Here is a 14,137-nt window from a genome sequence, read left to right as displayed (position 1 = left end):
TGCTACGACTCTCTCCCACACACACACACACACACACACACACACACACTCTCTCTCTCTCTCTCTCTCTCTCTCTCTCTCTCTCTCTCTCTCTCTCTCTCTCTCTCTCTCTCTCTCCTCGACCACTAGCAATACCATCCACCTTCAGATCTATAAGTCCACTCCACTCCACAAACTTCCACAAGGACAAACTATACTGTCTGGGTTGAGTGAGCTGACGGAGGAGAGCTGCCTGCCACGCACTCACTCACTCGCTCTGCTATTCTTGGAGCCAACACAGCTTTAATGTCCTGACAGGCAGTGTATACATATCTATTGTTTGTTTTTTTCCCTCTATCACTGCTGCGGGAAAAATCGTAGGATATGAAACTTAAACTAGATGCAGAAAAGACAAATAAGATGAGATTAACCAAGGATATATCACATGATATACAGCAGGGAAAACGTTACGGCGTGTCTATCTGTCTGTCTGTGTGTGTGTGTGTGTGTGTGTGTGTGTGTGTGTGTGTGTGTGTGTGTGTGTGTGTGCAGTGTTCTCGTGTGCGCGTGGTTGGAAAGCCCTGGAGCGTGAGGCGAGTGGTCATACGCAGTTGGGTCTGTTTATCAGCGTGCGATCGGGCGAGTGGGAGGTTCAGCGCGTGAGGCACGAGTCCGGGTTGGAGATAATGGCACGAGAGAGCGTAGGATAGTGCTCCATTAACAGGCGGCGGCGGCAGGTCGTGGAGCGGAGGGCAGGCCAGAACCTCCATCTCGCCCTCTCCCTCCTTTCCCTCTCTCTCTCTCTCTCTCTCTCTCTCTCTCTCTCTCTCTCTCTCTCTCTCTCACTCTCCGTCGTCAGTACCTCCAAATTATTATCGAATTCTAGCTCCATTGTTGCTCTCGACGTACTGGCCTCTTAATTGTATTTATTAGTAAGGCCATTAAGGTGCAATTAAGCTCTCGATAACCTTAGTAAGCGTCCTGCAACTGTGGGAGGCTGGCAGGGAGGTTCTCGTGTGGTAGACGAAGGCAGACAGGCAGGCAAGCCACCGCTCCTCGCCCTCCTGCAGACATTTACGAATCATTGACCTTTATGCTTATGACTTGAAGTGCACGAGACGGGACTGGACTGCCCTTTGCTACTCTAACACTCCCTCCCTCCCATTGCATGCACGTATTTCAGGTTTACTTATGCAATTATTGAAGTCTCGTACATAATCCTCGGCTTCCTCCGTTGTTAGGCACCGTAGATAAAGCGCGAGTAACACTAAGTACTGCAGATTATACTTTCTCGCCCACATGCTTCAGACCTCTCGTTCGCGTCGGGTGTTCTCGCCTGGTCTTGGTGTTGGACTTGCTCTGGTTGTATTTATTAAAGTGGCTTGAGTATATTTTTCCTTGGTAACCTGAATGTCTGTCTGTATTAAACTTGAGTAATTTAAACGTGCTCTTAATTATTTCCAAGGAGTTTATCTGTAGTATTTACAATTGTCTTATGTACACAAACATTTATATTCAGCTTGTCACTTGAACTGTTCTTTTTTTCATGTTTGTGTGGCAGATATGACCGATGAGGAGAGTCTTATCTTACTGTGTGTGTGTGTGTGTGTGTGTGTGTGTGTATGTGTAGTGGTTGACCCGGTTAAATTTCGGCGCCGGTACAGCAAACCACTCAAAATCCCAAAGAATAAATAAAACATAAGGCAAACAAACCCTTTAAATTAAAATCATGTTACACTAAAAGGTTTACGCGATATAAACACCACAATTTATGAAGACTAACGATCAGTGACCACAAGGAGAAACAGTCCTCCTACTTGTCCTTATCCCCCACAACTCCTCCTGCTGGTCCCTCCTCCATTGTGCAGAGAGAGAGAGAGAGAGAGAGAGAGAGAGAGAGAGAGAGAGAGAGAGAGAGAGAGAGAGAGAGAGAGAGAGAGAGACAGAGAGAGAGAGAGAGAGCCGCGTGGTGTACTCGTACCCTCACGTTCCTCACAGTATAAAGTGGCATAAAATTGCTCACTCACGATAGGAAGAAGGATGGTTTGTTTTTGCTCCTTCAAGCTTAAACTCATCGCTCTGCTCGCGGCTCCAGACCAAGGCTAGCACAGATGACGTACCAAAATTTACTGACGTCCTTATCTGCCCCGAGAATACACTACTTACTCCGGCAAGAACCCAAATTATGTTGTTAAGTGGGGGTGAAAAAAAAAGCGACCAAGATTGCTTCAGTGACGTCAACCTTAAGCATGTTTCATAAGGGAATTAATAATGAGCTGAACGCCAAAGAAAGTCAGTCCCCTCCACGGCAGAAAAAATAAAATAAATAAAATAAAATAAAAAAGAACGTTGACGCATCTATTGCTTCAGTCAACATTTGATGGCAGAAAGGACAAGCCAGGAAGACGGAGGGAGATGGAAGCGAGACGAAAGGGAGTGGAGAAGAGAGACGGAGAAACGTGGTGATGAAAGAAGAAAGGCATCCGTGTGCAGGTAAATAATGCAAGAGACGAGAAATGAAGAGATGACGCAAGGGAATCTAAAAATAAGAGATGAAGAAGTTAAAGAGAAAAGAAATACCATGAATAATGAAAAAAAATAATAATATGGGGGGAAAAACTCAAAATGGAAGCGAAAAAGTTAGAGGATTTGAGCGAGGAAGAAGAAAAGGAAGAAGAGGAGGAGAACGAAAATTATGAGAACGGTAACTACACAGGAGGCAGAAAATGCAGCAGGAACACCCAGCCACTGCAGTATTCAGGGAGCAGGGAGTCATCTAGAGTGCAACATAATCTAACTTACCCAAACACACGGGCCGACAGATCTGGCGATGCCTTATTCAGCGGCGCAGCGGCGGGGGTTTGAAGGCTCAGATAATCCATTCCAGTAAAGCTTGTAGCAAATCTGGTTTCATGTCAATTATTCATAAGCGACCGAGCAACGTTCCAAAGGTAACTCCGGCGACCTCCAGCCTCACTGCCACGAGGTAAAGCCGATTCTGACCGCGGGGGAAGGAATATCAAGACAGGAATTACGCAGATGAAAGGTCAAGGTTGTCGCTGCTCCTGAAGACGGAAAGGAGATCGCTTACTTAATTTACGACGGAGAATGTCCAGAGAAAAGTAAATTATAAAACAGGAAAATACTATCAAGAAATCCAAGAGCATTTTTAAGTAAGGAATCTAATAATCATTCAAGTGAGATAGATAAGTTTTCTTTTTTGACATTTAGATGAAAAAAAAAAAAAAAACTTCAATACTGATGCCTACGCATCTATGAAATTTAAATGTCTCTGTAGCAAATGTGAGGAGAAATTAGAATAGATTTAGCAAATTCCCGAGTGTACCGTTACTTTCAAATGTGACCTCAAGTTCCCGCGTGACCACTCCAGTCCGCACTTATTGCAGAATATCAGAACCTGTTGTCCTGTATCAGTGAAACATTTCCAAATACCAAACGAAGTGATATGTAATTTGATTTTTCATTTATTCATTATTACATTAAAACTAAAGGTTATCAGAGTCCTTATTAAAATATTGAAACCTGATATTTAGTTATTCAAACGTCACCTCATAAAACTATTCGCCTTTACGTATGACCTTCTAAAGTAATGAAATAAATGTGGTGATGAAATTTTTAATACACAGCGCAACATTGCCGGGAGAAAAGATTCCTTATAAAGAGATCCTTATCTAGGTTATTCTGTACACTTATGAATGGTGTGTGTGCGCGTGTGTGTGATTCAGCAACGGTCGTCTGCTGGTCACCCAGCCAGCCGTTCCCCTACGGAAAGAGCTCAGAGCTCATAGTGACCGATCTTCGGGTAGGACTGAGACCACTGACACACCACACACCGGGACAGTGAGGTCACAACCCCTCGGGTTACATCCAGTACCTACTTGCTGCTAGGTGAACAGGGTTTACACGTTAAGAGGCTCGCCCATTTGCCTCGCCGCCTCGCCGCGACAAGGATTCGAACCCAGGCCTTCTTGGTTGTGAGCCGAGCGTACTAACCACTACACTACGCGGTGTGTGTGTGTGTGTGTGTGTGTGTGTGTAGGAGAGAGAGATGCATAGATAAGTGGATGGATTAATTGCCAAATAGAAAAAAATAGATGAATAGATAGAGATGGGTTAGCAAGAGGAGAGAGAGAGAGAGAGAGAGAGAGAGAGAGAGAGAGAGAGAGAGAGAGAGAGAGAGAGAGAGAGAGAGAGAGAGAGAGAGAGCACCACCTGTCCTCCCTCACAACCACGGCCTGAAGCGTAATGGGATAAATCCGAGCTAATTCCCGTGACATTACGAAACTTTGGGGGAACTTTTATGGCACAGAATTTGCATAACCAAATTGTCACTCAGAAAGACTGGGAGGGAGGGAGTCTCTGTGTGTGTGTGTGTGTGTGTGTGTGTGTGTGTGTGTGTGTGTGGCGCCTGCTGAGTTCCTGTCGCCCTCACTCCTTACTTCTGACTGAGGACGTGGGTGCATTTTTTTTTTTTTTTTCAGTTTTAACCAATTCATATTACTGAAAGGTATGTATTTTTTTTTTTTTTTGGTAGGGGGTGCGGTGAAGGGGTGGGGAAACGGTTGTGCCTTCCATATGTGTGTGTGTGTGTGTGTGTGTGTGTGTGTGTGTGTGTGTCTATGTGTGAGTGCACTAACCATACATTCCCTAAAAGCATCTACAAAGAAGATTTAAGCTGCAAACCCACTAATCTAATTCTAACCCTCCTCTTTTTTTTTTTTTTTTCTTTCTTGCGGCGGACACAATTTTCCCCCAGACTTACTCTCTCGAAAGCACAACTACAATAGTATACATAGGAAGCTATATTTGTCAGAGTCCTGCAACTTGCGCTACCTCATGGCAAAGTGACGGGGGGGGAGGTCTGTATATGTATCCCCACCCTCCTCCCCTCCCCTAAACACACACAAACACACACACACACACACACACACACACACACACACACACACACACACACACACACACACACACACACACACTCACACAGACACACATATATATAATTTTTTTCCTTTTAATATTTCACGGTCGGTGGACTAATTACTAAATTAATTTGCCGACTCGTGTGTGTTTCGCGGTGGAGAGAACAGCACCATATGGAACTGTACTATTTTCTATTTTTTTTTATGAAGCATTAGTGTTGCGGTGAGCGTTTTGCGACAGCGCGGGAAATAGAGGAGGAAGGGAGGAAGGAAAGAAGGAAGGGGTAAGAGAAGGAAGACAGGGGAACGATACAGGAAAATAAACGAAGGGAAATGAAGGAAAGAAAATTAAAGTGAAAGGAAGACAGAGGAGCAATAAGGAAAAAAAGCGAGAAGAGGAGGGAAAAGAAAACTAAAGACTCATTGGAGGAGTAAAGAAAGAGGAGGAGGAACGATACGGGAAAAGAAACGGAGGGAAAGGTAAGGAAAATAGAAAGGAAGGGAAGGGAAAAGAAGAAAAGGAAGAGGAGAGAAGGGAAGACTCAGAAACTAAAGGAGGAAAGAAGGGAAGAGAAAGAAAAGTAGAAAGGAAGAAAGAAAGGAATATAAATGAACGACAGAGGGAAAAAAAGAGAATAGAAGGAGGAAGGAAGGAAAAGTAACGATACGGGAAGAAGAGGAAGGGAAAGAGAGGAAAGGTAGATGAGAAACAAGGAAGAAGGAATGGGAGGCATGAAGCAAGGCAAAAGAACGAAATGGGAGGAAAAAGAAAAGGGAAAAAAAGGAAGTTAGAGAAAAAAAATAACGGAGAAAGAAAGGGGATGGGATTTGAAAGCTGAAAGAAAGAAGGGAAGGGAGGGAAGGGAAAGAAATGGAAGCAATGTGAATGCGGAGGATGAGGGGGACGGAAATTCAAATGCATGTGGTAGAGAGAGAAAAGAAAAAAACTGAAATGAAAATAAAGGAAATATGTAGGCGAGTGGGAGGCAAGGGTGGAAGTGTGAGGATGAATATGGAAGGGGAAGAGCGGAATGGAAGAGGAGGAGGAAGAAGAAAAAGGAGGAGGAGGAGGAGGAAAGAAGGGAATTGGTGTAAATGTGACAAGAGGCGAAAGGCGCAAGGAAGGAGAACGGAAGATAAAGGGAGAGAGAAAGAGAGAGGGGCAAGGTGAGACAAGAGGCAGCTGAAGGAAGAAGCAATAAGAGAGGCAGAAGGGAAGGAAAGTGTCAAGGAGAGAGGACAAGAGTGAGAGGTGAGTGTTTTGGTCTCCCCGTCTCCCTACCCTCTCCCAAACCGTCAAAGTACCTTATTCAGTCTTATTCATGTATAATTTTTCATTTTTTTTCATTTGTAAAGCCTTTCTCCTCCTCATTCTCCCCTTTCTCCTTCTCATTCTTCATCTCCTCCGTCTCATTCTTCCTCTACTTATTCTTTTTGTTGTCCTTCTCTTTCTTCTTCTCGTTCTCCTTTTCCTTCTCCTCCTCAATATTCTCCTTTTCCTTCTCCTCAATCTTCTGCTTTTTCTACTTCTTTTTTTCTTTTTCCTCTTCCTTCTTTTCTTCTTCTTTTCTTCTTGTTCTTCTTTTCTTCTTTTTCTTTTCTTTTCTTTTTCTGTTCTTTTTTCTTCTTTTCCTTTTCTTTTTTTCTCTTCTTTTTCTTTTCTTTTCTTTTTTTCTCTTCTTCTTCCTCTTCTTCTCCTTCTTTTCTTTTCTTCTTCTTCTTCTTCTTTTCTTCTTCTTCTTCTCCTTTTTTTCTTTTCTTTTCTTCTTCTTCTTCTTCTTCTTCTTCTTCTTCTTCTTCTTCTTCTTCTTCTTCTTCCTTTCTTCTCCCTCTTCCCCCTCCCTCCCTCCTCCCCCCTCCCTTTTTTTTCTTCCCACCTTTGTACTTCACCATATCTCAAAATGATTGCTTGAAAAATGTTTCCTTTCCCTCCCACGTGACATTATTCATCGTATCCTTCACCCGTCATGCATTAGTCTTATGAAATACTCCTCTTAATTATACATCCCAAGTTTATAATGATATTCCAGCATAAATCAAAGCTATTTTCTCGCAATAATTCACTACTACTACTTTATAAACACATTCCTTCTGTTGTTGTTTTTTTTGTTTTTTTAATGTATGTATTTTTTTTTCTTATTTCACGTTGGTAATATCGTATAAATCTTGTGTCATATATATCATCATTGTCTCTCCTCGTCTTCATAATCACAAGTACTTTCTCTTTCTCCTCTTCTCTCTCTCTCTCTCTCTCTCTCTCTCTCTCTCTCTCTCTCTCTCTCTCTCTCTCTCTCTCTCTCTCTCTCTCTCTCTCCATATACGCGTGTACGTTTCTTTGTTGGTATTTCCTCCCTTTCTCTCTCCCTTGCTGTTCGTTCCTGCCTTCCTTCCCCTTCCCTGCATCTTCCTCTCCGTCGCTTCTTCTGTGTGTGTATACGATGCATTTTTTTTCTATCTTATTAATTAATTTTCCCCTTCAGTGTTTACTTTCCTCTTGTTTCATTCATGTATCTTCTTTTTTTTTTTCTTTATACATTCGAGTTTGTTATTTTTTTTTCAGTCTTCCCTCGCGTGTCCCTTGGCTACGTTCCTTTCTATTATTATGATAGAGAGGTGCTGGGATAAAGATACCTCGTAAAATAACGCCTGTTCAGTTCGAATCCTGATGACAAAAGGAGGGGATTCTCTGGCGAGATACAACTAAGGATCGACTCTTGAAATGCTTTGTTCCCTCATAAGGACCGTTTTGAAAAGCCACAGAGATAATTACGAAGGAAAAGTTAGTATGAAATAATATGAAGCGTATTCTCAATTCATATACTTTTATTCGAAGTACACTCGTTTCATGTCTTTTCACACTGCGTCTCTTCAAAACAGTATAAGAAAATACTAAACTCAGAACAAAAATACTTCGAATGATAATATTTTCTTTCACATTACGCTACATACTGTGCAGGTTAGTCGGTCAAACAAGTAAAAGAAATAATGAAGCAAATTGATACCTGTTCCAGTTTATCGTTCACTGTGATCTCTCCTTCTTTTTACTTCCCTTTCCTCCACCTTCAGTAGCACCATCTCTTCCTTCGAGTCTTTGTCTTTCTCCTCCACTTCATGTTCCTTCTCCTCGTTCTCTTTCTCCTGCCCCTGGTATCCATTTTCTCAATTCCTGCACCTCCTCGTTCTCCTTCTCGTCTTCATTCTTTTCCTTCTCCTCCATATCCTACACCTCTTCGTTCTCGTTTTCATCCTTCTCCCCTTGCGCCTCTTTTTCCTTGCCCTCGTCCGCCTCACACCATTCCTGTCGTGCCATCCCACACTCAGGCAGGGCTGCAGGGAGTCGTGTGTTCCCTTATCGCGTGCTGGGAGCCGCTGGGACCCCAATCAAGAACACTCCGTCAGGGAGAACCAACACAATGGCTGGCCACCGTTGCTAATTTTGTTCTAAATCTGTTGGATGTGTTTATTTGCGTGTGTGTGTGTGTGTGTGTGTGTGTGTGTGTGTGTGTGTGTGTGTGTGTGTGTGTGTGTGTGTGTGTGTGTGTTTAGTGTGGTTTACGTACATGAAAGTCGGTTTAGTGATGAGATAAAGCCTATTTTCTTGCCAGAGTCCTCGTGATTTGACAGACACGCTACGCCACCCATCCGTCCACGACCTTCTTGAGACGACCACTTGACGTCCCCAGCTGGCTATGCAAAGCGAGGTGACGACTTGTGTAATTTGAACATCTTTCTTCTCGTAATTGTAAGAACTGAATAACTGAATTAATCACTGAGACGAATACCATTTAAATTTCTGAATCTAGAGCACGTTATGTGGACAGCACACACACACACACACACACACACACACACACACACACACACACACACTAGAAGGACCTTCCCTCCCATATTTGTCGACCCTACGAGGCCGTCCCACTTAGATCCGTGTTGTGTTTCAGGGCGAAGCTGGGAGGGCTTGGACGGACTCCCTTGCACGCTGAGTGGACGAGGAAAAAGAGGAGGTGGAAAGAGAGGGAAAAGTAATCTGACCTTAAAAGTGATGCATCTTCTTTAAAAATTCGTTTAGTCTGTTTTTTTCATTTTTTTTTTTTTTCGTGTTACTTAATGAATGCGAAATATTTATCACGAATTTGTTGCTCTTATATATATATATATATATATATATATATATATATATATATATATATATATATATATATATATATATATATATATATATATATATATATATATATATATATATATATATATATATATATATATATATACGAGTATATATATATATATATATATATATATATATATATATATATATATATATATATATATATATATATATATATATATATATATATATATATATATATATATATATATATATATATATATATAGTGTTAATTGATTTTAAGTCAGTCTGTTTTCTTTTTCATTCTGCATAATCAGTAAAGAAATGTTCTATTTTTTCTAAAGTAACTATAAAATGTTTACTAATTTTAAGTGTACATTTCACTCTCATAAACAATTAGTATAATAAATCATCACTATTATAAATAAGCCGCGTAAACTTTTACATCGTTAATGAGTTTCTGAACCATTCTTTCGTAACCCACATTTTCCCGCGTCTTTTCAATAATTCACTTCAGAAGATAACAAATTATTCAGTCTCGAGAACACGGGTCTTCTCGAACGTCACCTTCCCATTCTTCCGCTAACCAAGTATTGTTTTATTCACTCACTATTTCTCTAGCCTTGTATGGCCTCTCTGCTGCTGCTGCTGCTGCTGCCTTTTCTCTGCGCCATATCGCTGTTTTCCTCACCTCTTCTTTGTAACTCAATGCTTCATTTTTTTCTTTCCTATTACGACAGGCCGATTAAAAGGGCGGGACTTTTCTTCAGGATTTTTCAGGTACAGTGTCACTCAGCTGTACCCTGTAATTACACGAGGGAGAAAAATATGGAGGGAGGTCTTATAACAAAGTTCCTGTGACACGGGATATTTTTACACCGTGATGTTTTTACCAACCTAATTACCTTCTTAATGCCGGGCCTAAGGTAATTATGCCTTGAGGCGTTTGGGACACAAGGGAGCGGGCAAGGCCAAGTATCAGACTGGCCGCCTCACGCTGCTAACAACGCTGGCCTTGTTAGAGCAATGGCCTTCGCAAGTTAAAAAAAAAAAAAAAAAAAAACTAAATAAATAAATAAAATAAAATAAAGTATAATAAAAGTGTTCCAGAAGACTTATTTCTGATCCTGGTGGTGACGCGCGGACCACGGCAACAAATTCATACACAGCACAGCGAGCACGTACAGTAAGTAGTTGGTGGGCACGGCGGCTCTACTTAACGCTTCACGATAGCCTTGCTCCTTAGTCATCCCTGTGTAGTGAGATAAAAATTGGCAAGAGTTTATGTTGAGCTTGATTGTTTATTTTGCCTCTACATTAAATATACTTGAAATGAACAGCAATTTGTTCCTGCCTTAGCCAGAGCGAACAAGCCGAGGGGGTAATGAGAAGCAACGCATCAAAGGCACGCCGAGTTATCAGCTGCAGTAAATTCCCAGACTCGTCACAGGGCGAGTGAGGGGCAGTCTTGTGGCGAAGGCTGGTGTCCATTACGAGGCTTAACAAGGTCTATTCCCCATCATTAAGCCCTTGACGGGAACCAGTACCTCGCCGTGTTCGCCTTCATAATAATCACGCTATCAAAAAACAAGACGGTGTGTCTACCGTAGGGTAAAATTGCAGTATAAGTCCCAAGGTTTGTTTTACGCATGCAAAGTGGGTGATCAGCCTCCTTACGAGACGCGCCAACGGAGCACTGTCTTGTCTCGCATCTGTTGGGGGGTTCGACGGCGTGTAAATTGGTCACTTATTCGCGTGCAATTGGGTACAGTTGGCTGCTTGGGGACGAGTGGTGCTAAATGAGGCGGCATGTGGCCTTCCATCAGGCTGAATGAATTAGAGTGAGGTAAAACATGGATGATGAGACAGTCTTCTGATAAAAAAAATTTGTGAAAAGAGAAAATTTGTGAAAAATAATGAAAAAAGAAAAAAAGTCTGTCTTATGATTATTTCAGTCCCATAAAAATCGATAAAGGCAAAAAATCACATAAAAAAAAGATATTTTCCTGAGCCAGTCATTACCTCATTGACTGAAGACCACCAACAGGCAACTAACCACAGCCAGTTACTACACATCAACGCACGCAAATACACATCTAGCCACACACAAGTCAATCAATCAATCAATCACACCCACATCCACCCACCCACAGATACATACATACATACATAAACGTGCACGTACGCACGCACGAACACACACACACACACACACACACACACACACACACACACACACACACACACACACACACACACACACACACACACACACAACAGACGAACAAAGACATGCAAACAGAAGATAACAAACCCTCAACTAATATCCCAAGCAAAATAATTGAAACAAAGCTTTGCATTGCATAAACAAACTTTCTTTTCTTAATTTCACTTCACCTATTCGTAATCACAAACGCACACGAAAGTAGATGAGTAAACAAATGAAAGGGGAAAGCGCTACATGTGTTTGAGAGACATCTGGTGACAAGAGAAGGAACCCACCGGACCATGCACAGCGTGATAAGAGACACAACTGTACGTGGAGCAACTGACGCGGCTCCGCAAACATCGCGTCTGCTGTTCTCACCTTGCCTTATGTGTGTGTGTGTGTGTGTGTGTGTGTGTGTGTGTGTGGCCGTCTGTCTGTTTGCTTTTATTTATATTATCAGGTTCTAACAGGGCGTCTTGCTATAGTGAAATATATTAATCTCACTACAATTTCGCCTCATTTCTAAAAACCCTTGACTCATTCCTGCCGCCATGCCCTGAGTAAAGGTGGCACAGGGAGGCAGGGCGGAACGGAGCGGGAAGAGACGGTAAAACATGATATTGTTAACCGTCGAATCAAATAATTTTTCACCATAAGGCTTAATCTGCCCCGTGTTATACTTGGCTGATCTTGATTAAAGGCGACATGGCAAGGGGAACTATTAATATTCATCTTACCGAGAAACAGACTTTGATGCCGCGGCGGTGGTTGAAAGCAGTCCGCTCGCACACATATTATATCTACCGTCGAAAGCAGGGGCGCTCTTCAGCCTTTTAGCGATATAATGCAGCACGACAACACGCTCCCGCCTAATTATAGCAGCATAACACGCTGAGAGGCCAGCAGGAGGTCAAGACAGGAGGGAGAGAGAAGAGAGGAGGAAGAAACTACACGGAGGAAGTTGTTAGAGGAGGATACAAACAAAAGGCGAGGGAGGGGGACGGGGCTGTGCAAGTAGGGGATTTGAAAAGTAAGTGAAGTTGGAGTAGGTGAAGGTATGGAAAGAAAAGGAAGTGAAATGTTACAAAAAAAAAAAGGAAAGGAAAAAAAATCAGGAAAAAGTATAGTTACAAGTATATGCTAGCAGTAGTATAGGCAGAGAATTTGGAAAAAGGTAAGTACAATTAGGAAGTAAGGGTACGTGGGAAAGAGAGGGAGAGAAATGAAAATGACTTGTGCTTTTTGCTTCTTTGTTTACCTCATGGAAGGCAAATTGGAGAAGAAGGAGGAGGAGAACTAGAGGAGGAGGAAACAGAGAAGTAAAAGATATAGGGAAGGAAAGGAAGATAAGTCAGAAATACCCCGTCTCAGTACTCATGTCTCCGGCTACAAAACTTCCATCCAAAAAGCTCAACGATTACAGTGATGAGTGTGTTGCTGGGCCTGATTGCACTGCTGGGAGGGGAGGAAGCTTCGGGTCGCTCCGGCATACAATCACCTCGCCTTTCTTTACGACGCCTCACGCGAAACAAGATCCTTTTTGCTTTTCACGCTAATGATAATGATACTAAAATTTCCTTCCTACCACCTAATATTTAAATCTGTGATCCCAACAAAATTCAGAATTCAAATCATGTAGGAGGGGAAAGAAAGATGATCAGAGAAAAGAAGAGATATAATGAAACGGGAGGAAAAGAAGAAAGCAGGAAAAGTAGTTATGGTAGTAGTGGCTGTGATTGTTGTGGTGGTAGTTCCAATCTCTTACTTGCTGCTAATTTAGTATTAATTTCATGTCACTAACACATAATACTTACACTTATGAATCCCAAACAAAATTCAGATCCCAAAAGATATATTCATGGTCATAAATCAAGGTGGAATCAGTTAGTGTGCCTTCCCTCGCCGCTGTCTTGGTATTAATTCCTTGTCATTATGTTTCGGAAGTGTTCCTTATCACTGATTCGTTTCGCAGATGGTGGTGGAAATACGCCATCCATTTTAACTCTCAGCGCACTCGGCTGGAGCCACGGGCAGGACATTTTCGCAGGGCCGAGGCCACTAGTGCGCTTACCCATGAAATCCTTAATGACACCTCCCTCGCTGGGCGCCGCTGTCACCCGCCGCAGACGATCAACACTGCAAGCTGCGGTGCCTGACTGGACGGTCTGCTCGCGTAAAGATGCCTGACGTTTTAATCCTTCTTAGTGTCCGTACAGGCAGACAAGGGAGCGCGGAATTAACCTGCATAAATAACAAAGATTTGCACCGCTGATTTATGCCACCATTCATCAAGGGGAGGCTGCTAGAGCTACCCCGCCTTGTTGGCTTGAGCGAGGACCGGAGAGGGAGCAAGGTGTACAGAGAGTAGGAGAGAGAGAGGGAGAGGGAAGGGCCAAGTGAAAGGAGAGAAGGTACGTACACATCCAACACTGCCGGAAATTCATCTTAGCAAATACATTTCCTTTCTCATTGTGCAAATATCCGCTTTCCTACTTATGATTGGTTAGTTGTCGATCCTCCCCTGCACTTTGCACCAATCACTTGCACCAATCTAACGCTTTCTCTCCCTAGCTCCTTTTTTTGCATTTCGCGCCCTCTACCCAGATGAGGCGGCGGTAGTAGCAACAACAGGCTGTCAGGGAGTGAATTTATGAGTATGAGAGCCAGGCAAGCAACAGCAGCAACGAAGTGAGGCGGCGAGGCGAGGTGAGGAAATTAGGTGAACGGTGAAGATGGAGAAACGAGATGGAGGGGTGGCGAGGAGGCGGCGGCAGAAGTGAAGCTCGAAAAGGGAAAGGCGGAAGGGAAGTGTTTAGATTCTGGAGGGAAAGGAAGGATGTGGGTTTTTGGAGAGGAAATGAGGTCTGGTGTGAAAG

Source organism: Scylla paramamosain, chromosome 12 (assembly GCF_035594125.1).
Source record: "Scylla paramamosain isolate STU-SP2022 chromosome 12, ASM3559412v1, whole genome shotgun sequence".
NCBI classification, from domain to species: domain Eukaryota; kingdom Metazoa; phylum Arthropoda; class Malacostraca; order Decapoda; family Portunidae; genus Scylla; species Scylla paramamosain.
This window is presented reverse-complemented; position numbering follows the sequence as displayed.